At 43.3% G+C, this 20,821-nt stretch overlaps 1 protein-coding gene across 4 annotated transcripts in view; it reads right to left on the reverse strand.

Moving 5' to 3' along the window:
- The window catches only part of LOC136661365 (lethal(3)malignant brain tumor-like protein 4), a 74,275-nt gene extending 56,677 nt beyond the window's left edge, over positions 1-17,598 (reverse strand). For all 4 annotated transcript variants that reach the window (XM_066638560.1, XM_066638558.1, XM_066638557.1 and 1 more), the window contains exon 1: positions 17,435-17,598. The gene's annotated coding sequence lies outside the window, so the exon portion shown is untranslated. The remainder of the gene's footprint in view (positions 1-17,434) is intronic.
- Positions 17,599-20,821: the final 3,223 nt, after the last annotated feature.

Genomic DNA, 20,821 nt, shown 5'->3' on the forward strand with positions numbered 1-20,821 from the left:
ACTATGTTTGTATACCAGCTAAGGAAAGGTATTCATTGATCGACTAAGGACAAACCACATAAATAGCTTACTTAAAGGTTAATTTGAATATAAGGTTAAGGTTATATACCAAAGGTTAAGGTTATATATGCCAAAGGTTAATGGCTACAAGTTAATTTGAATATAATTTTTTTTAAAAATAAAATGCAAGATGGTAAGAGTGACAGTCTAATCTTATTTTGGGTTCGCTTTACAATGTTCCCTGAAATTTTTAACCCTTTTTTGTTTTCGGGCAGGGCTTCTTCCCACCCTTGCTGTCAACACTTCTGTCATCAGAGATGCCAGGACTGAACCTGCGATCTTAAATGTGCAAAGCATACAGTTCTGGAACTGAACTATGGTTCAGTGTTTATTTTACTTTCAATTACATAAGTAAGATACAACATTTTTGTTAGTGATTAAGTCTGATAAATTGCCTTGATTTCAATCAAATCAGCCTGCTCTAGACTCGCCTGCGGTGTCATCTGAAAAGCAAGAATTTTAAGCATTAATTGTGCATAATAAATTTTGCTCAACTTACCCTCATTCTTTTATTAATTTAAATCACTGTTCTTTCAGAATCTCACCAAGAAAGCATTTGCCCAACAATTTTGCTGAAGACTCTAAGAACTCTCAATTAATGTATCCTTTTTCTGAGAATATCTAAACTCTGACAGGATATTGGTCAAAACAAAAACAATATAACATCAGACCTGCCTCTCATCAGTGACATCAGTGAGAGAAGGGCAAGTAGAAGGCAGTTTAACAACAACATGTTGTTCAGACCAGCAGGCAACCCTGAGGACTTGAAAGGGGCTGTATTCTTGCAATAACGCATGGATGACTTTGACCCTTTGCTGTTAAGGGACGCCCTTGCTCATCTGGATGAATTTTTTGTGGTTCACTTCTTTGGCAGAAGTTTGGTGGCAGTCTGAACTCCTACCTGACAACCCTCAGATCCCACTGTAGTCATGGCATACTCTTTTTCCATTCAAAAACAGAGGCCCTGTTGACACTGCCCTGTCATAAGAGGTACAGCAAATTGCAAGAAGAGACTGGGTCTTATTGCAGCTACTGTGGAACTATGGAAGAGGTTCACAAGGCTAGGCCTCAATGTGTGTTTTTCCAGCATCTAGTCAAGACCAGACCTTTTGGGAATGACTGTGGGCTCATTTAATAAGAGTTGTGAAATTACTTTCTTCTGCTGTGACAGTTTTTGATGTTTACTTATTGCAAGTCAGTTGAAATGTGGTGCACAAATACTTGAATTAACAAATAATTCCCCACTTTCGATGACAAGGGGAAGGAGACAGTAAGACAGAGCAGGACCTCTGAGAGGAATTTTATCTGGGGGTACAAAGTTTCTTTTGGGCCCCTTCCTGAAGTGGGAAGGGGTGAGAGTGGGAGGGTGGGCAGAATGGGGGCACAATTGGCAGGGGGAAAGTGGTAACAGTTGGAATAAACTTTGGAGCCCAGGTCTACCTGTCTACCCAATGCAGAGCTCAGGTCTACCTGCCTGCCTAGCACTGGTAGCTAGATACAGTAAATACAGAAAACCAAACACACTCCTAAGTCTCTCTAAAAACTTTCAAATACAGAAAATCATTGCAGGAGATTACTATCATTGTATTTAGGCACACACTAGAATGGAAAGTGTCCTGTGTACACCAAAACTGACTTTTGCAGCAGTTGTGTTGCTGAGCTCCTCAACACTCCTTCATGGTAAGCGGATCCACAAGCCAAATAGCCACTATAGCAGGTCCGTTTGCTCCCAGATGTGACACTGTAAAGTAATGTATGCATTCCTGGGCGTGGTGTGTATCGCTTGTGGCAGCAGTCGCTGCCATGTGCCCACAATAATGCCTCCAGCATCCTGGGTGGACAGTGAGTCTGGGTGAGATTGGAAAATGGAAGACTGCAGAAAATTTCTGGGCCCCCTCCTTTGGCTCCTGGGTCCCCTTTCTGACCTTGGACCCAGGTACAAATTATTCCCTTTACCCCCCCCCTTCCTAGGCCCTGAGACAGAGTAACACCTACAAGTTTTTTCCTATTAGTTCTAAAAATTAACTCTTAATCTAAAATAATTTCAAAGCCCTTCTTGGAGTATGAAAGTGTTAATTTAACCTATAGATGCAATTTAAAACTACAATAGGCAATGCGCTAGCAGGTAAATTGCATAAAATAACCGCATAGCCGCAAAGAAAAGAACTAGATAAAAAATTAAGTATTCTCAATAACTAGCTTCTATGAATCCACTAAAAAAATCTAGTAAAATATATGATAAGGAATGTTATAATAATATTGCATTCTTTTTTATTAATATTGCGCTGGCCTTTTGCGCCGGTCAGAGAGGCACTGGGCGCGTGTGGCAGTAAGTTCCCCACCTGGACTCAGAAAGGCATTCTGGGGTGGGGAGTGGGAAAGAGGCAAATGGGGAGGGTGGCAAGAGGCAGATGGACTACGCCGCGGGGGGGGGGAGGGTTTGACAGCAGAGGCCCTTGCCGGATCTATCCTTCCCCTCCTATGTCTACTGACATAGGGCTGCATATTCTTGTGTCAGCAATTTTGCTGGTGCAGGACTGAGTAGTCCCACAGCAGTTGCTAGAACTTACCCTGGGGCAAGGGGGCAAAAGTTCCTTTACCTCAGGGAGACCTCCAGCAGCCTTGCTGCCTGCGCTGGATACAGCAGCTGCCATTTTTGCATCATGGCATGGGCAGTTCACTTAGTTTCAGACTGCAAAATAGACAGCAAAAAATCACACCAGGTTGTGGCTTGAAAAATTAGTAAAATCTTAAAGAAAACAGGAGTATTCTTACTTCCACATAAATATTCTTTCTCCAAATAAATTTAATTTTTTTCTTCATATCCGAAGAACTTCAGAAAAACTGTTTTGAACCAATATGGACAAATTTCAGGTGAATTTCTGTAAGATGCCTCTTATACATCAGTACAGGGACTACAACACAACTTCTGTATTAAAGCCCTGCAGCTATTGTGTGCTCTAACAAAGCAGGTGTTTAGTTACTGTATAAGGGCCCAATCGTAAAGGCCCTTAGCTCCAGTGCTGAGCTTGTGTCGAGTGTGGTAAATGTGCCATAATGCACATTTATGGCACTTTTGGAGGACAGAGCACTGGAGCTGGGCCAGCATCAGTTGGTGCTGGGTCCAGGGCCAGAAGGACGCAATCCAGAGGAAGGTAAGAGCTCTGGGCAATGGTGCGGTCTTTTGAGTTGGGGAGAGGTATTCAGCAGCGGGGGGGAGGGTCTGGCAGGGAAGTGGGACCAGCCAGATCCTATCCTCCATGTGAGGCTGCAAAGCCAAGACACAGATTCTCAAGTCTGTACTCACAAAACAGCACACAGGAGGCCGGCCTTGCCCAGCGATAGGATTGGGCTGTAAGCCTCACCATAAACAGTACAGGTTTCAGCCTGAAAGGAGGAGACAACAACTGATTGCAGAGAGACACAAGGAAGAGGCAGCACAACAGACAAGCAGATAGTAAGAGAGACAGAGAGGGCCACGTGAAAGATACTGACAAACAGCTTATGCAAGCCTGAAGATGGAAGCAGACAAAGAGACAAATTATGTCCACCAAGAGAATGCATCGTAGATGGGAAAAGGGGGACAAAGAGACAGGGGAGAAGATGGATTCTCTCATAGTCTAATGATTAAAGGAGCGAGGTGGCAGGAAGAGGGGGAAGGGGTTTGTGTACATTGGAATTTATCAATCAAAACTCTGGTCTACAAGTTTTATCATTTCTAGCTAAGGACATGTCATGATTGTTCATCAAACTGCAGTCAAACACTGCCAAGCACGTACAGTCATGCAATTATTTAGGTAGTCCTACTTAGATGTTTCATTTTATCTATGTATCTAGTTGTCAGTTATATCAGCCATGCGTGAACTCAAACTATATTGTTTGGGAGTACAATTTCCATATGCCATTTCATCACTTTGGAAAACTACAGACTTTCTTGGGTGTGTCATTTTATTGGTCATTTGCCTTGTCCCATTGCATCTTTCCTTTTCCTAACAAAGCTTTGCCTTCTATTAGCAGGTTTTGTCTCTGCTCATCAGGTGTGCAACTAGGATGCCATACCTCACTTCAAGTTCAACTGCGTGACAAGTTATTGAACAAGGTAAACCTGAGGACTCTCATTAAACATGGCTAGTCACGTATAACTCAAAGTGAGATTACTCTGGTCTATATATTTCTTCTATGGCTTAGCAGGTGACAAGTGAAGTCATGTTTTTAATTTACAGCAGCAATGCTATGTATTGAAAGACTGCAGTGCAATCCTAGGCATGTCTACTCAGAAGTCCTGTTGCACTCAATGGGATTTACTTCCAGGTAAGTGCATATAGGATTGCAGCCCTAGAGTCAGTTTAAAAAAAATTCCCACAGAAAAGCTAGCACCAGGAATCAAGCAGCAGCAGCATAACCATTTAAACACATCACATTAAAAGAAAGCATTTTAGAAGTATTTTAGAAAGCGTTTACAAACTTACATTTGTATGTTTCCCTTCAAAGTTAACAGCACAAAACATCCATTCAGTGGCACATAACATATTATGGCTGGACTTGAAAAGTTGATTATTCTGTGGTATAGTCTTAGCAGGGTATGACCATGGAGGCATGGCGGGTTCGGGGGGGGGTGTGTCAAAACTATGCAAGTAGGCAAGAAAGGCACAGCTCAGAGTAGCAGGAAGAGCCTAATTCTAGTGCATCTAATGTTCACATTTCGCTATTAGGAAGCCAGCACATCACAACAACCTTATTTACACTGTGAAAATAAAACATCTAAAATATTTATTCATAGTCATAAGAACATAAGAACATAAGAACAGCCCCACTGGATCAGGCCATAGGCCCATCTAGTCCAGCTTCCTGTATCTCACAGCGGCCCACCAAATGCCCCAGGGAGCACACCAGATAACAAGAGACCTCATCCTGGTGCTCTCCCCTACATCTGGCATTCTGACTTAACCCATTCCTAAAATCAGGAGGTTGCGCATACACATCATGGCTTGTACCCCATAATGGATTTTTCCTCCAGAAACTCGTCCAATCCCCTTTTAAAGGCGTCTAGGCTAGACGCCAGCACCACATCCTGTGGCAAGGAGTTCCACAGACCGACCACGCGCTGAGTAAAGAAATATTTTCTTTTGTCCGTCCTAACCCGCCCAACACTCAATTTTAGTGGATGTCCCCTGGTTCTGGTATTATGTGAGAGTGTAAAGAGCATCTCCCTATCCACTCTGTCCATCCCCTGCATAATTTTGTATGTCTCAATCATGTCCCCCCTCAAGCGTCTCTTTTCTAGGCTGAAGAGGCCCAAACGCCGTAGCCTTTCCTCATAAGGAAGGTGCCCCAGCCCCGTAATCATCTTAGTCGCTCTCTTTTGCACCTTTTCCATTTCCACTATGTCTTTTTTGAGATGCGGCGACCAGAACTGGACACAATACTCCAGGTGTGGCCTTACCATCGATTTGTACAACGGCATTATAATACTAACCGTTTTGTTCTCAATACCCTTCCTAATGATCCCAAGCATAGAATTGGCCTTCTTCACTGCCGCCGCACATTGGGTCGACACTTTCATCGACCTGTCCACCACCACCCCAAGATCTCTCTCCTGATCTTTGGTGTTACATAAAAAGGTCCTTGTGTTTGAAAACCAAACCCATGTGCAGGACCCTATAACCACAGAGTTTCTGCACATAGATATAAGTGGGATTTTTCAAGCATTTGGAATTTCATGCAAAAAGCCAAGGCATACAGAATTATGTAGATGTTACTACAGTACTTTGTACACAATTGCCACAACACAGGTGATTGTGAGAATCAGCTCCAAAGGAAAAGCACAGCTCTACAATATGAAAATATTATGAGTGTTAGTGGGAAAGGCATGCTAACAGAGGGAACAAAGTAATCCGCCATTAAGAAATGCTTCATACAAGCATTATGGCCTTCTATTCACAATCATTTCAGCTTAGGTACAGTATAAAAGTAAAAAAGAGTGACCAGTTTATGGTATTAGTTGAATTAACAAAAATTTCTTTAAATTAACGTATCAACTTAATTACATATTATAAAGACCTTGGCTTGATTTACTCTTGAAAACTGTACTTGAGTAACTACCTAACACAGTGTTAGGAATGACACAGTGTCATTCAAAAGAATGCTAAGACAGAAGTAATGATGCACTGACAGGCCATACGCCTTGCAAGAAGGGTAAGCATAGGATTCCCATCATAGACAGTAGTATCCAGTTCTTCCTTTCCACTCGGTTCTTGCAAACTTGGATGCTCTTGGGTCACAAGAGGGTATTTCCTAACAACTCCACATGTAAAGAAGGTGACAGCCATTTCCATCAAATAAGGATCTGGAAGCCATCATTCATATTTCTATCACCTCAAGACTAGACTGCTGCAAAGTGTTCTATGTGCAGAGGTGCATGAAGGTTTTTCCAACACTTTACTTTAGATCAGGGGTCTCCAAACCCCGGCCCGGGGGCCAGATGAGGCCCACAGCAAACATCTTTCCGGCCTGCGGTCAACCTCTTGCCCCCTGAAAGACTCTGGTCCACTCAACTGAACATGACCAGAACTGATTGTGTCTGGAGGGTGTTCTGAGGGCCACAGAGGTTGAATGAATGAGCCCATTCATTCATTTATTCACTCATCTAAATTCCATCTCAAATTTATTTATTGATATTTTATATTGAAATTTCTTTTCCGGCCCTCCACACTATGCCAGATATTTGATGTGGCCCTCTGGCCAAAAAAGTTTGGAGACCCCTGCATTAGAAAATGCAGAACATGACAGCTCACTCCCCCCATAATACGTCACGAGAGCAAATCATATCAATAGTCCAACACCTACACTCGTTCAATGAAATAAATTTATATTAATGTATAAAAGTTACATTCTAATACAGAGATTGCATCTTCTTCCTCTGTAAATCCCATTCACTTTAAAGATCAAAGGCATCTTTTTAAGGATACCATTTGCACACAAGATTCAAACTGCAAGGGTGTGCTCATAATGGCTGTCCCTGCTACAGCGTTCTCACCCCTGAACATAGCCCAAATCTGAGCACTTTTCAGAAGCATTCTGTGTCATTGTGTCTTCAGAAGTCATGCAGACTCAGAGGGGTTTATTCTCTTTATTCTCCCAGGGTAAGGTCTGCTGGCCCCAATGGGTCTCCTTGGATCTGCGCCACCTCTGGAAGTAGTGCAAGTCCAAGGAGAGCCGAGCGGCTTGAAGCCGCTTCATTCTCCACGGGGACGGGGGCTAGGATCCGGCTTAACTGCCGGGTCCCAGCCCCGCGCCCAGATCCCTGCGCGCCTGAAAAACTAGTTTAGTTGAATTAATTATAGTATAATAATTAATTATATTTATTAATTAATAATAACAGCCTGAACAACTAGTTTAGATGAATTAATTATAGTAAAATGATGGGAAGACCAGGAGTGCCAGTAGTGAAACCGGAGACCAAGATACTGGAATTCCTTAACAAGCTGTATTGATTTTCCATTGAAAAACCAAGACAGTGGTTTCCAAGAGTGCCCAAATACCACAATCTTGGATTTTTCATAATTTAGCTGCAGGGCGTTATTGGTCAAATATTCTATGCAGGTGTTAACCAGTCTTCGTAGTCCTATTTTAGTTAGTGATACCAGGGCCATGTCATCAGCACACAAAAGTAAAGGGATATCCACTGAACCTACTTGGGGACAATACATATCAAAGTTAGCTAAAAAGAGAGCCAGATCGTTGACAAAGAGATTAAACAAGGTGGGTGCAACAACGCACCCCTGTTTGACACCCTTGTTGACTGGAATTGGGGTCGAAAGGCCACCTCTCTGGGATAATTTCATTTGGCATGAAGTATTTAAATGAAGGGCACAAATTAATATTAGTAGCCTTTTGTCCAATCCCATCTTCCAAAGTTTTTCCCACAGTCTCTGTCTATGGAGTCAAAGGCCGACTTTAAATCTAAAAAGGCCACATAAAGTTGAGATTTATTTTGAATCCTTTGTTTGGAAATTAGATGGGATAATACCGCACGCTGATCAACTGCGGACTTGTTTGGCCTAAAACCTGCTTGCTCTAGGCCAGGGGTGCCCAAACCCCGGCCCTGGGGCCACATGCGGCCCTCGAGGCCTCTCAATGTGGCCCTCAGGGAGACCCCAGTCTCCAATGAGCTCTGGCCCTCCAGAGATTTGCTGCAGCCCGCACTGGCCCGACACAACTGCTCTCACCGTGAGGCCAACTGTTTGACCTCTTTGTGTGAACTGTGAGATGAGGGCTTCCTCCACTGCTTGCTGTTTCATGTCTGTGATGCAGCTGCAGCAGCAAAGGAAAGGCCAGCCTTGCTTTGTGCAAGGCCTTTTAAAGGCCTTGAGCTATTGCAAGACCTTCATTCATTCATATAAGTTCATCTTTAATATATTCATTTATGTAAACTTATGTAAATTTATTCAAATTTAAAATGTAAATTAATTATTTCTTTCCCCGGCCCCTGACACAGTGTCAGAGAGATGATGTGGCCCTCCTGCCAAAAACTTTGGACACCCCTGCTCTAGGCCTATGATGTTATGGTCAGAAATCCAGGCCGAAAGTTTCTTCAGTAGATGGGAGGCATATATTTTCCCTGCGGGGTCTAAAAAGCTGATCGCCTTTAACTGGAAGGGAGTTTCTTATCACCTTTTTTGAAGATAGGAACCAAGATAAATCTGGTCCATGTGTCTGGAAATACCCCAAATTTATCAATTCTAATAAATAGTTCTGCAGTTATTGGGGCCTACCACTCTGGTGCTTCTTTATAAGTATCAGTCAGAATTGAATCTGGTCCCGATGCTTTGCCCCGTTTTAACTGGTTAATGAGTGAAACAACTTCGTCCACTGAGTCTGCAGGTCAATCTGGAAGATCTGACGGAAGTGATATATTAACTATGGAGATACGCTTAAATTCATCAAAGAAAATTGATTTAAAATGTGCTTCCAACATTTTTGCGGGAATTACTGAAAAAACCAGTTAAGTTTTTATGGAAACAGCCTGATATAATTTGGCAAAAATTCTTGACGTTTTTAGATCTCACAGCAAGTGACCATCTTGCTACTGCATTGCTGTAGCAATGTAACAAAGCTTTGATAGCTTCCTTGAGTTGGGCAGATTACAGAATATAATTATTGCTTTCAGGGATATTTTGCCCAATTATGAAAGACATTAATTTAGCTACAAATGCAAAACTTATCACAATTCTAAATGCGAAAGGCTATCCTGTATTTTCATGATGCATCAGGCACTTAGTATTGGTCAGCATTACTGTTTCATTATAAAACAAAACCTTTCAATATGAACAATCTCCTCCCCTTCACCTGTATCTGTGGACTTGGTTTCCAAAGTTTCAGGTAACCACAGTTCCCTAATTTTCCCCAAAACTTATCTGTTTTTGTTTTGTTTGCCCATTTGCAGCCCTCCAAACAGCTTCCTCTTCGCACAAGTGCTTTCCCTCCAAGGCAGCAATTTGGAGGGAAAGCACTAACAAGCAGGTGAAAAAAAGAAGCAGTAAATTTAAGGTTTGCTGCTATCCAAGGTTTTGGGTATCCTTGGTAGCAGCAGGAACAAACATATTACCAGCAGATACGGGGAAATATGTTCCTGCTGCATAACCTAGCATTCAAAAAAATCTAGACCTCAACAGACACACTTACTTAGCTCAATTTATGAAAACATCTTTACAAAACCTGCCACTCCTTTTAGAGATTAACACTTCATCACAGACCAAAGACTTTTGTGATGCAAATTAGCCATAGATGAAAGATAAATAATTGGTTAATCAGCCTAGACTATAATAATGCTTCAGTCACTACATTCTGGAGGGTGAACTAACAGGAGAAAGGAGTTGGAAATTCCAAGGCAGTTGGTTGACAGTTAAGAACTTCACAAATAGCTGATGGTTAAAACAGAAATGGGAACAAGTTTGGGAGTTTTAAGGTTCAAGTCTGAGAAGTATATAAACACTGATGTAGGAGGCAGTTTGCTTTAATGCCCATTGCAGTGTGGTTAAGTTGTAAATCTACAGAGGACATGTAGAGATAGAAGTATGCCTAATTACGGCATAGAAATTTCTCTGCCCTTGACTTTAAATACCAACGTATTTGAAATGCTGAAACTATTTTAAAAAATACTCTTCACATACTAAACTTTTTTAAGCTACTTTATCAAAATGTAAAGGTTAAAGGATAACATTTGTTTGGCAATGTATGTTGGATATAGAAGAGTTTAACATGGAAGGCAAGTTAGAAACATAAATTACTCTGTGTTCTTCTAGAAAACAGGAATTTAAGGCTGCAATTCTATGCAAAATCAGGCATGTTTGAAAGTCTTCTGACATAAAGCATGTTAGGTGTATCAAACTCAGTCTCTATTACACTTCAAACTATATGTGAAGACAGATTTTAATACCACATTTTCTCATTTCCTCAAACTTATTCAGTAACATAAATTAGTTCTCACTATCTACTAGGATTAAGTTCCAAGAAAATCTAGTGGATAGTGAATTAGCAAGTACTGAACCATTGATCCTATGGGATAAATGAGATTAGGTGCAACAGGTCCAACATGGAGTGCTTTAAATGGCCAGTGGAAGCTTCTGAAGCTTCTCCTAGCCATTTTAAATGGACCTATGCTGGTTGCAGGAGCCACTTTGAAGGTACCTGCAAATTATCTCTGCTGGCTTCCTCAATCCAGCAGAGACTTTCTCAGGGCTGCAGGGACTTCAAAGTAGCACCTGTGACCAGGGTGGAGCCCTTTGATATGCCAAGCCTTCACCATGGGGAGGGTGAAATTAGTGACTAAGAGGTGAAATTCACGAAATCATTTGAGTTGCCTAAAGCAGGGGTGTCCAAAGTTTTTGGCAAGAAGGCCACATCATCTCTCTGACACTGTGTCTGGGGCGGGGGGGGGGGGAATTAATTTACATTGAAAATTTGAATAAATTTACATAAGTTTACATAAATGAATATATTAAGATGAACTTATATGAGTGAATGAAGGTCTTGAAATAGCTTAAGGCCTATAAAAAGCCTTGCACAAAGCAAGGTTGGCCTTTCCTTTGCTGCTGCTACTGTATCACAGACATGAAACAGTAAGCAGTGGAGGAAACCCTCATCCCACAGCTCATGCAAGAGGTCAAACAGTTGCCCTCAGGCTGAGAGCAGTTGCACTGGCTGAGGCCAGTGCGGGCTCCAACAAATCTCTAGAGGGCCAGAGGCTCATTGGAGACTGGGGGCTCCCTGAGGGCCGCATTAAGAGGCCTCGAGGGCCGCAAGTGGCCCTAGGGCCAGGGTTTGGGCACCCCTAGCCTAAAGTATGTGGGGGGAGACACATTAGCCAGCACACTTTGGAGAAAATGCACTGGCTAACTTTGCTCCTCCCCCTGCTTTAGTCAATTGATTGAGAGCCCAATCCTTTGCATGTCTACTCAGAAGTAAGTCCCATTGTAGTCAATGGGACTTACTCCTAGGAAAGTGTGGATATGATTGCTGCCTTAGTCAATTTCACCCTCCCCATAGTGAAAGGCTCCGCATTTCAAATAGCTGCACGCTGGTCACGGGTGCCACTCTGAAGGTCCCTGCTGCCTCTGGAAGGTCTCTACTGGTTTCCTCAACCCTCTATCTACTGGATTAGTTTCCTTAATCCAGCAGAGACCTTCCGGAGGCTACAGGCACTTTCAGAATGGTGCATGCGACCAGAGTGGACCCTTTTAAATTGGCTGGAAGAAACTTCTGAAGCTTCTGCTGGTCAGTTTAAATGGGCCTGCGCTGGTCATAGGCACAACTTTGAAGTTACCTACAGCCAACATCCTGAAGGTTGCAGGGACTGCGTGTAGCGAGACACCTCATAAGTAGCGAGGTAGGTGTCAATCCTGTTGCGTGTGAATTTGCGAGTCATGAATTTGCAAGCAGTGGGAACTGACTGTAAAATCTTCAATCCACTTAAGCTCATTATTAGTTTTCTTCCATTACTGTAAACTCAAAATCATTTGTTCTATACTGGATGCCAAGACTCCAAGTTATATGGTATAACCATCCATCTGAAAAACCTCTTTTCCAAAAGATCTGGCATGTCTGCCAAGTTTGGCAGAGAAAGCCAATTAGAGCACACTTCAGAAGACATATGAAGCAGCTTTATATACAGTCATACCTTGATTTTCATCACTCTGCTCTTTCAACAACTTTCAATTATAACTACATTTCAAATTTCGCTCACATCCTTTCCTCTTTCATCCCACCTTTCATGATGTTTGTCAACATTCTTATATTTATTGTTCTTTTATTTCTGTTTATCTAGGTTTCACATGTGTTATATTGTTAGTTATTTACATTTTTCATTGGCTAAAATAAATTTGCAGGCTAAATAAGGCTATGCTTTGACATTCATCTTTTTCTTTTTTTTACTTTCGTCTGTGCTCTGGTCCTTAATCAGATGAAAGTGCAAGGTATGCCTGTATCTTAAAACAAACAAAAACCCCACCCAAAAACCCCCCACAGATAATTAGCCTTACAGAGACTCTGGGATAGCAGTTCTATATTAAAGTTTACAATACCAATATCTAGTTTTCAACACCAGAATTCTTGCCTGCCAAAAAAACTAAAAGTTAATACTAAATTTTCAGTCAGGTTTCAGGGTCTCAAACAAGGAACATGAGCAACAAAGCCTAAGGGTGCAATCCTAACCAACTTTCCAGCATTAAGGTAAGGGCAATGCAATGCAATGCATTGCCTTACCTTGAGGAGGGCGCTCTGACTGCCCCCCAACTGCAGGATGCAGGCTGTGCATGCCCCACTGGCACAACTATGCCAGCACTGGAAAGTTAATTAGGATTGCGCTCCAAATCTTATAATCCATTTACTACCAGCGCAGTTTGCAGGAAGAGGGAACTACCGGCTTTATCTGTTCTATTCCAAAGCATTACCACTTGCTGATAGCCAGCAGGCATACTGATACCTCCACTTTGGGATGATCGAGTGACCTGAATAGTCAATAAGGTCCTCACAGGACCCCATAACTCATGAGGGCTTCAAGCAATTCATCAATCAATGAAGGCTGAGCTGCTAAAGGGTGCCTTGAAGTCCTACTTCAAAGCCCTGCAAGCCAATGTCCTGCCTTGACACTTCCCACATTTCACCTCTTTGAAAAATGTGTAAAATGTCTGGACATTATAGTACCTTTAAAAAAAAAAGGCAGTGTAAAGGGATAATGGCAACAAGTTAAGAGCTTGTGTGGGGTGCAGAATGTTCATTTACTTGTTTAAAATATTTATACCCCATAGCTATCCATTTAAGAACAGAAGGTATAACACCAGGATTCATGTTTATTGTTCAGAGGAGCAACTGATTGTAATGCACTTTCCTGTACATTACCATTCATTCCATTAACATTTACACTGCCATGCTGTAGCAATAAAAGGTAATATCATTCATAAAGCAATAGAGATTCATGCTAATCAGAGCAAATGAGAAGCAATTTGCAGTCTGACAAGAATTTATACTGGAGTTCTATACAGCTCCAAATACAGGGACCAGTTTCGCCATCTTGATTTATGGAGAGTTATGTTTTGCAAGAAGCATATTTTAGTGGCAAACACTTGCAGTCTACTTAGTTCAGAGATGCCAAAACGTGTATCAGATTTCTACCCACTCACACCTCATATCAAAAACAAAGACTCATATCGATTTCTATGGAAAAATGACTCTTCTTTAACAAAATTATGATTGCTAAAGCTGACCCATATATACCTTTTCCCAGTATACTAGTAATTACCTGGCAAAACCGCCCTCATTAGGTTCCAGGCATATTCCTGATCATTTATTATTTGTACCTTTGAAGCATTCCATTTTTCTACTCTCAGATGAAATGTGGCTCTAACAGTGCAATCTTATGCACATGTACTCAGAAGTAAGCCTCACTGTGTTCAAAAGGGCTTACTCCCAGGAAAGGCTTATAGCAGTGGTTCCCAACCTTTCAGAGCTGCAGACCACTGATGCAAAAATTTGAATCAGCATGGACCACATGCAACCCCCCCATCTCAGTACAGAAAAAATACAATTGAATTTGAAATAATTAGAGAAGATTTACTAGATATATTATTTACAGAGAAGATTTGAGGGTTGCTACGTTTGTTGCCGACTGCGGCTATAGGCAGTCCATAGTCCACCTTCTCTGATGATCCATGGGAAAGTGTCTCCCGAGCAAGTGCTCCCTCAACAGACTATCTGAGACTGCAAAGAATAGACCCATAGCTGACACTTCAGGTGAAACTGATAAAAGATCATCTTTATTTTCCTCCCTGAGACTTTGCAGACCACTTCTTAGGGTCTTGAGGGCCACCTGTGGTCTGTGTACCACAGGTTGGGAACCAGTGGTGCATAGGAATGCATAGTTACCTGGAAGTAAATCCCACTGAACACAATGATATACACTTCTGAGTAGACATGCATAGGCCTGCTCTGTTACAGCCCAATCTTACTGACTTTCCGCACCAGTGGATCTTGTGATCTGGCCTTTTGGGTTTAAATACTGACAATTTTTTTTAACTTATACACATGCGTGTTTGTATATACAACTGCAATTCTATATATTTACCAGGGAATAAGCAGCATGAAACACAGTGGACCTTACACCTGAATAAACTACAAAGAATTGCACTGAATACTTCTCTATCTGCCCAACAAGGTCAATACTTCATGCATCTGATGAGGCAAAGTCCAGTCCTTAAAAAAAGTCACAATAAATATGATTTTAATGTGTGACAAGACCCTTGGTTGCCTGTGATATTCTTGATTGCATCTGAGTTTTGCATACAAATAGCTCCAATTATTGCATTTCAGTTTTGTGATAATGGCTAGCATTTGTGTAGCACTTTTTCTACATGCATGAAGAGCATGCAAATCACTTCAAATGTACTGTTTTGAATGCAATCCTTACAACAACCCTGTATGACAATATTACTTTATTCCCATGCTGCAGATTGAGGCTTGAGGTTATGTCAAGCTCAGCTGGAGTTGTTCGCTTGAAATCACATAGCAGAAGCTAATCCACAGTTCTTATTGCAATCCTATCCACACTTACTTGGGAGTAAGTCCATTATTCTCAATGTGACTTCTGAGTGAACATGCACAGGACTGCAGTTAGCTAATATACTGCAGCAGCTCTCCTTAACATTTTTTTTCTTCTTAGGGCCAGCTGAGGATAGATACACACTGCGCTCCACAAAAACCTTTGGCCACAAATGAACGTGTCAGTTCTTAAGATGCCAAAGGACAGAGTGTGTGTCTCTGCCTTCCCAAAAGATTATAGATCTTTTAACACAGAGACTGGTGGGGAAGGAAAGAAGAAATAGTCTCACACACCCAAAATTAAAAAAAAAAAATCTACATGAGGGAAATTATTTATAATGATTGGTTTGTATTTTTTACAGGATGATTTTAATGACCTGATTCTCCATTTCATAAATTGTTTTATAGCTGTTGTTAGTCACCCTTAAGGCCTTTGTGGAAGAAGAAAGGCGGAATAAAAACAAAATCATCTAAAAAGTTCATATATGCAACTTTTCTCAAGAACTGTGATTGGAAGCTCAAGGAGGATGGGAAATTATATATTTTAGTAATATATTTGTACACACACGAGAAGCCTAAGAAAGATGGCAAACTTTATATAATATACAGACATAAATATATGGCCATATGTAAAAACCTGCAATCTTTAAAAAAAAAAAAAAAGAAGTTCCTGTATGCGTGTATATGCACATAAGAAGCTACACACACAAACACACACACACACACACACACACACACACACGGGAGTTCTGAGCAGGATGGCAAGATTTTTCTTTATAATACACATACACTAAGACCCCTACGTATGTACTGGTTCTATACTCGAGGTCTATATGGAAGTAGAAACATGTATATAGCTTGAAACTTCCAGCTCTTGCAATCCCAATGCTATCATTCCTGTGTAATAGCACCACAAAAAGTTGCACTGTAGCACTGTGAAAGTGCCAGCAGCCACCTGTAACTTGGGAAGCCAGTGTATATTTAAAATACACATAGGCCCACACATGTGAATATATTGCCTCATTTGATGAGAAAGCCATATATATTATATTACACATACACATATGAAAAGTTTCAAGAAGAAAAGCATACACACACTCACATGTACACATATATGGGAAGTCTATACATCTATATATGTGTGGGGGGATAGGAAATTTGTGTGTACTGTATCTGCATATACAGAGAGTGTGTATGTATATATGTGTGCGGATGGATGGAAAGTTTATATGTGTATTTAGCATGCGTGTGTGTGCATGTGAGTTGATGGGAAATTTGTGTGCACCTGTATATACAAAGTGTGTGTGTGTGCGCACGCACACGTGTGGATAGACAGGAAGTTTATGTGTATGCAGTGCGTGTGTGTGTACTGATGGGAAATTTGTGTGTACCAGAGAGAGAGAGAGTGTGCGTGTGGATGGACAGGAAGTTTATGTGTACATAAGTGTGTGCGTGTTGAGAAATGTGTGTGTACCAGAGAGAGTGTGTGTGTTGATGGGAAATGTGTGTGTACCAGAGAGAGAGTGTGTGTTGATGGGAAATGTGTGTGTACCAGAGAGAGAGTGTGTGTTGATGGGAAATGTGTGTGTACCAGAGAGAGAGTGTGTGTGTTTGTGTATGGACAGGAAGTTTATGTATATATGTGTGTGCGCTGAGAAATTTGTGTGTACCAGAGAGAGTGTGTGTGTTGATGGGAAATGTGTGTGTACCAGAGAGAGTGTGCATGTGCATGGACAGGAAGTTTGTGTATATAAGTGTGTGTGTGTGTGTGTTGAGAAATTTGTGTGCACCAGTGTGTGTGTGTTGATGGGAAATCTGTGTGTACCTGCATATACAAAGTGTGTGTGTGTGAATGGACAGGAAGTCTATGTGTGTAAACTGTGTGTGTTGATGGAAAATGTGTGTGTACCAAAGAGAGCGTTTGTGTGTATGGACAGGAAGTTTATCCGTGTGCAGTATCTACTCTGCGTGTGTGCGTGTAGACACGCGCGTGTACAAACAAGCGTGTCTAGATGGGAGGCTTGGGTGTGCAGCCACCGTGTGAGTGAAACTTGCGCCCTGCTCCCCAACTCCTCAGCCAGCCAGCCAGCCGGGCTCCTGGGGAGGCGAGCGAGGGCCGACTGCCGCCCCGAGGGGCGCAGAGGAAGGAGTGCCCCCGCCACAAGATGGCGGAGGGAAGCCAAGCCTAACGGTCTGAGCAGCGCGCGCCTGCGGGGGGCTGGGACAGCTTCGGACCCCCTTTGGGGGGGCGCCCCACAGCGCGCGCCCCTCCCCCACTCACCTCCTCCTCGCGCGCCGTCCGTTCCGCTCCCCCAACGGCTCTTCTGAGGCGCGCGCACCCGAGTTTGTTTGTTTGTTTTTTAATTTGGAAGGGGGGGGTTAGAAAGCCAGCCGCCCACAGCGCGTGCGCGGGGATCGCTGGGGCGCGCGCCCCGTTCCGGCCATCCAGTGTGAGTGGGGGGGGAGAAGGGGCGGGGGAGGAGTTCCGCGCGCGCATTGGAGGGTTCGAGGGAAGGGGCGGGGCCTGTCTTTTGGCGGGAACGCGGCTTCCACGTCCTGAGGCGAGTTCGGCCTCACTCGCAGAGAGGGTGGGGGGAGTCCGGTGAGCGCAGCGCGACGCTAACTGGCAATCAAGCCGTCGACCAATCAACGCCACATCCATTAGTCAGCAGCAAATCAATCAATCAACCAATAAACACCAAATCAGCCAACAAACCAATACATACCAGATCAATCAATCAACCAATAAACACCAATCAGTCAACAAACCAATACACACCAGATCAATCAATCAACCAATAAACACCAATCAGTCAACAAACCAATACACACCAGATCAATCAACCAATAAACAGCAAATCAGTCAACAAACCAGTAAACACCAGATCAATCAATCAACCAATAAACACCAATCAGTCAACAAACCAATACACACCAGATCAATCAACCAAAAAACAGCAAATCAGTCAACATACCAATACATACCAGATCAATCAACCAATAAACACCAAATCAGTCAACATACCAATACATACCATATCAATCAACCAATAAACACCAAATCAATCAACCAAGAAACACCAGATCAATCAATCAACCAATAAACACGAAATCAGTCAACAAACCAATACATACGAGATCAATCAACCAATAAACACATTGTTGCAACAGACTGAGGGCTCAATCCTATCTAATCCTTTCCAGCACAAGTGCTGCCGTAATGCAGCCCCAAGGTGACGCCTCTGCGACTGTCCCTCCACCACAGAATGCAGTGCATGCCCCATTGGCACGGCTGCACTGGCATTGGAAAACTGGATAGGATTGGGCCCTGACAAAGCTGAGACGTTGGCCTGACTCTCAAAACCCATGCCTTCTCAGCCTGCCAACAACTTTTATTTAATGTCAGTGTAAAATATTGATATACCATTTTTTTAAAAAGACATCTTGTGGCTGTTCACAATGCAAAAGCAGAAAAATAATTACATTTCATGACATAATCCTACTTATTGTGTCCTTCCTTGGTTCTTGTAGCAATGTCTTTTGAGCCCAATCCTGAGCTCCGGGCCACAGCAAACTGTCGCCTCACCGCTTCGCTCCCGCTCCTGCTAGCCCAGTGCCAGCTGATGCTGGGCTAGCGCGGGGCGGTCGCCCAGCCTCTGTGGCTTGGTGGTCTCCCACACCACCGAGCCGCAGCACAGTAAACAGAGACAGGGGCGGGGAGAAGGCATTCTGGGGAGGGGAGAGGCTGGCAGAGGGCAGAGAGAGGGCGGGGGGAGGCGTGACGCGAGGAGGGGAGCGGGCTGGAGGTGTGCCCGGGGAGGGAGGGAGGCGGGTCCGTGGAGCTCCGCTCTGCAGGATCCAAGGCGCTCCTGGTGGGCTTGGCACCCTACATGATCACCTTTACTTTACCGCCAACCTTTTGGTCAACAGTAAAGTGAGTAGCCCCATTGCAGGGCTGCTTACCTTACCCGTGGGAAGGGGACGAAAGTCCCCTTCTCCAGAGGCACCTCCCACGGTAGCCTGGGGTGCGCAGGATCTGGCAGAAGCTGTTCTTGGTGCCGCCAAGGCTGGGCGCCCTGGGCAGCTCAGGACTGGGCAGTAAGTCAGTGCAGGTCTTTCAACCCAATCCTATGCAGGACTACCTGAAAATAAGTCCTACTATGTTCAGTGGGACCCATTCTCAGGAAAGTATTCATAGGGTTGTAGCCTTGGTTGCTGAAATGAGCACCAGATTTTAATGGTGTTGTTGTTCACATAATACCAGAACCAGGGGACATCTACTAAAATTGAGTGTTGGGCGGGTTAGGACAGACAAAAGAAAATATTTCTTTACTCAGCGTGTGGTCGGTCTGTGGAACTCCTTGCCACAGGATGTGGTGCTGGCGTCTACCCTAGACGCCTTTAAAAGGGGATTGGACAAGTTTCTGGAGAAAAATCCATTACTGGTTACAAGCCATGATGTGTATGCGCAACCTCCTGATTTTAGAAATGGGTTATGTCAGAATGCCAGATGCAAGGGAGGGCACCAGGATGAGGTCTCTTGTTATCTGGTGTGCTCCCTGGGGCATTTGGTGGGCCGCTGTGAGATACAGGAAGCTGGACTAGATGGGCCTATGGCCTGATCCAGTGGGGCTGTTCTTTTGTTCTTATGTTCTTAGTCTTTTTAGATAGCCCTTTTGGGACAGGGAGCCATTTAGCTATTTAATTTTCTCTGAACACCACTCTGGGAACCTTTTGGTTGAAAAGTGGTACATAAATATTCTTTGCAATAACTTTAAAAACTTGGGTTTTGAACACAGGGACCAAAAAAAATATGTATTTTATTTTCCTAGTATCTCTGACTGTGCAATGTCTGCTGTTGTAGATTATGTCATATGGCAACCCACACATTCATCAGGGATAGGCCATGTAGGGCACAGGTCAAGAGTCCATCAGACAGTCCACCAGGCTTGTGCCACCCCTGCACACTTACTAGCAGTGACAACAGTAGTGCTTAATCAGGGGTGGGCAGGAAGTGCCATGGGGGCTCAGCACAGGACCTGCCACTACTGCCCATATTCTATCAAGTCTATGATAGTTGTGCTCCTTGGATGGAGAACTGGACTTGAATATATGAAGCCAGTACTAACTAATGCCAGGTTGCAAGTGGTCTTGGGGCAAAGTGCTGCACTGGTGCCTCCACCTGCCGCCAGTATTGGGGGTTCCAGGTTCAGCCTATGCAGGTGGGCGCTCTGATGAGTATGGGCTCTTAGCCAGTGTCCAGCCTGACCAACCTTCATGCCACCCCTATATGGAGCTGCCTTATAGCAAGTCAGACCATTGATTGATCCAGTTTTGCATTCTCCACACTGACTAGCTGGCGGCAGCTCTCCAGGCTTCCAGACAGGGGTCCTTCCCAGCCCTACCTGGAGGTACCAGAAATTAAACTGGGGACTTTCTGCATGCTGAGCAGCATTCTATCACCTCTTCCCAACTTGGAAGTACGGACATGCTTTCTTAAGAGTTAGACCGGTGATTTTCAACCTTTTTCATCTTGCGGCACACTGGCAAGGTACTCAAATGGTCAAGACACACCATCAGCTTTTTGACAATTGACAAGGCACACTGTGCTGTCAGTGGGGGCTCACATCCCCCAATGGTCCTAATTGATAAATTACCCTCTCCCAAA

This window comes from Tiliqua scincoides, chromosome 10 (genome assembly GCF_035046505.1).
Source record: "Tiliqua scincoides isolate rTilSci1 chromosome 10, rTilSci1.hap2, whole genome shotgun sequence".
NCBI classification, from domain to species: domain Eukaryota; kingdom Metazoa; phylum Chordata; class Lepidosauria; order Squamata; family Scincidae; genus Tiliqua; species Tiliqua scincoides.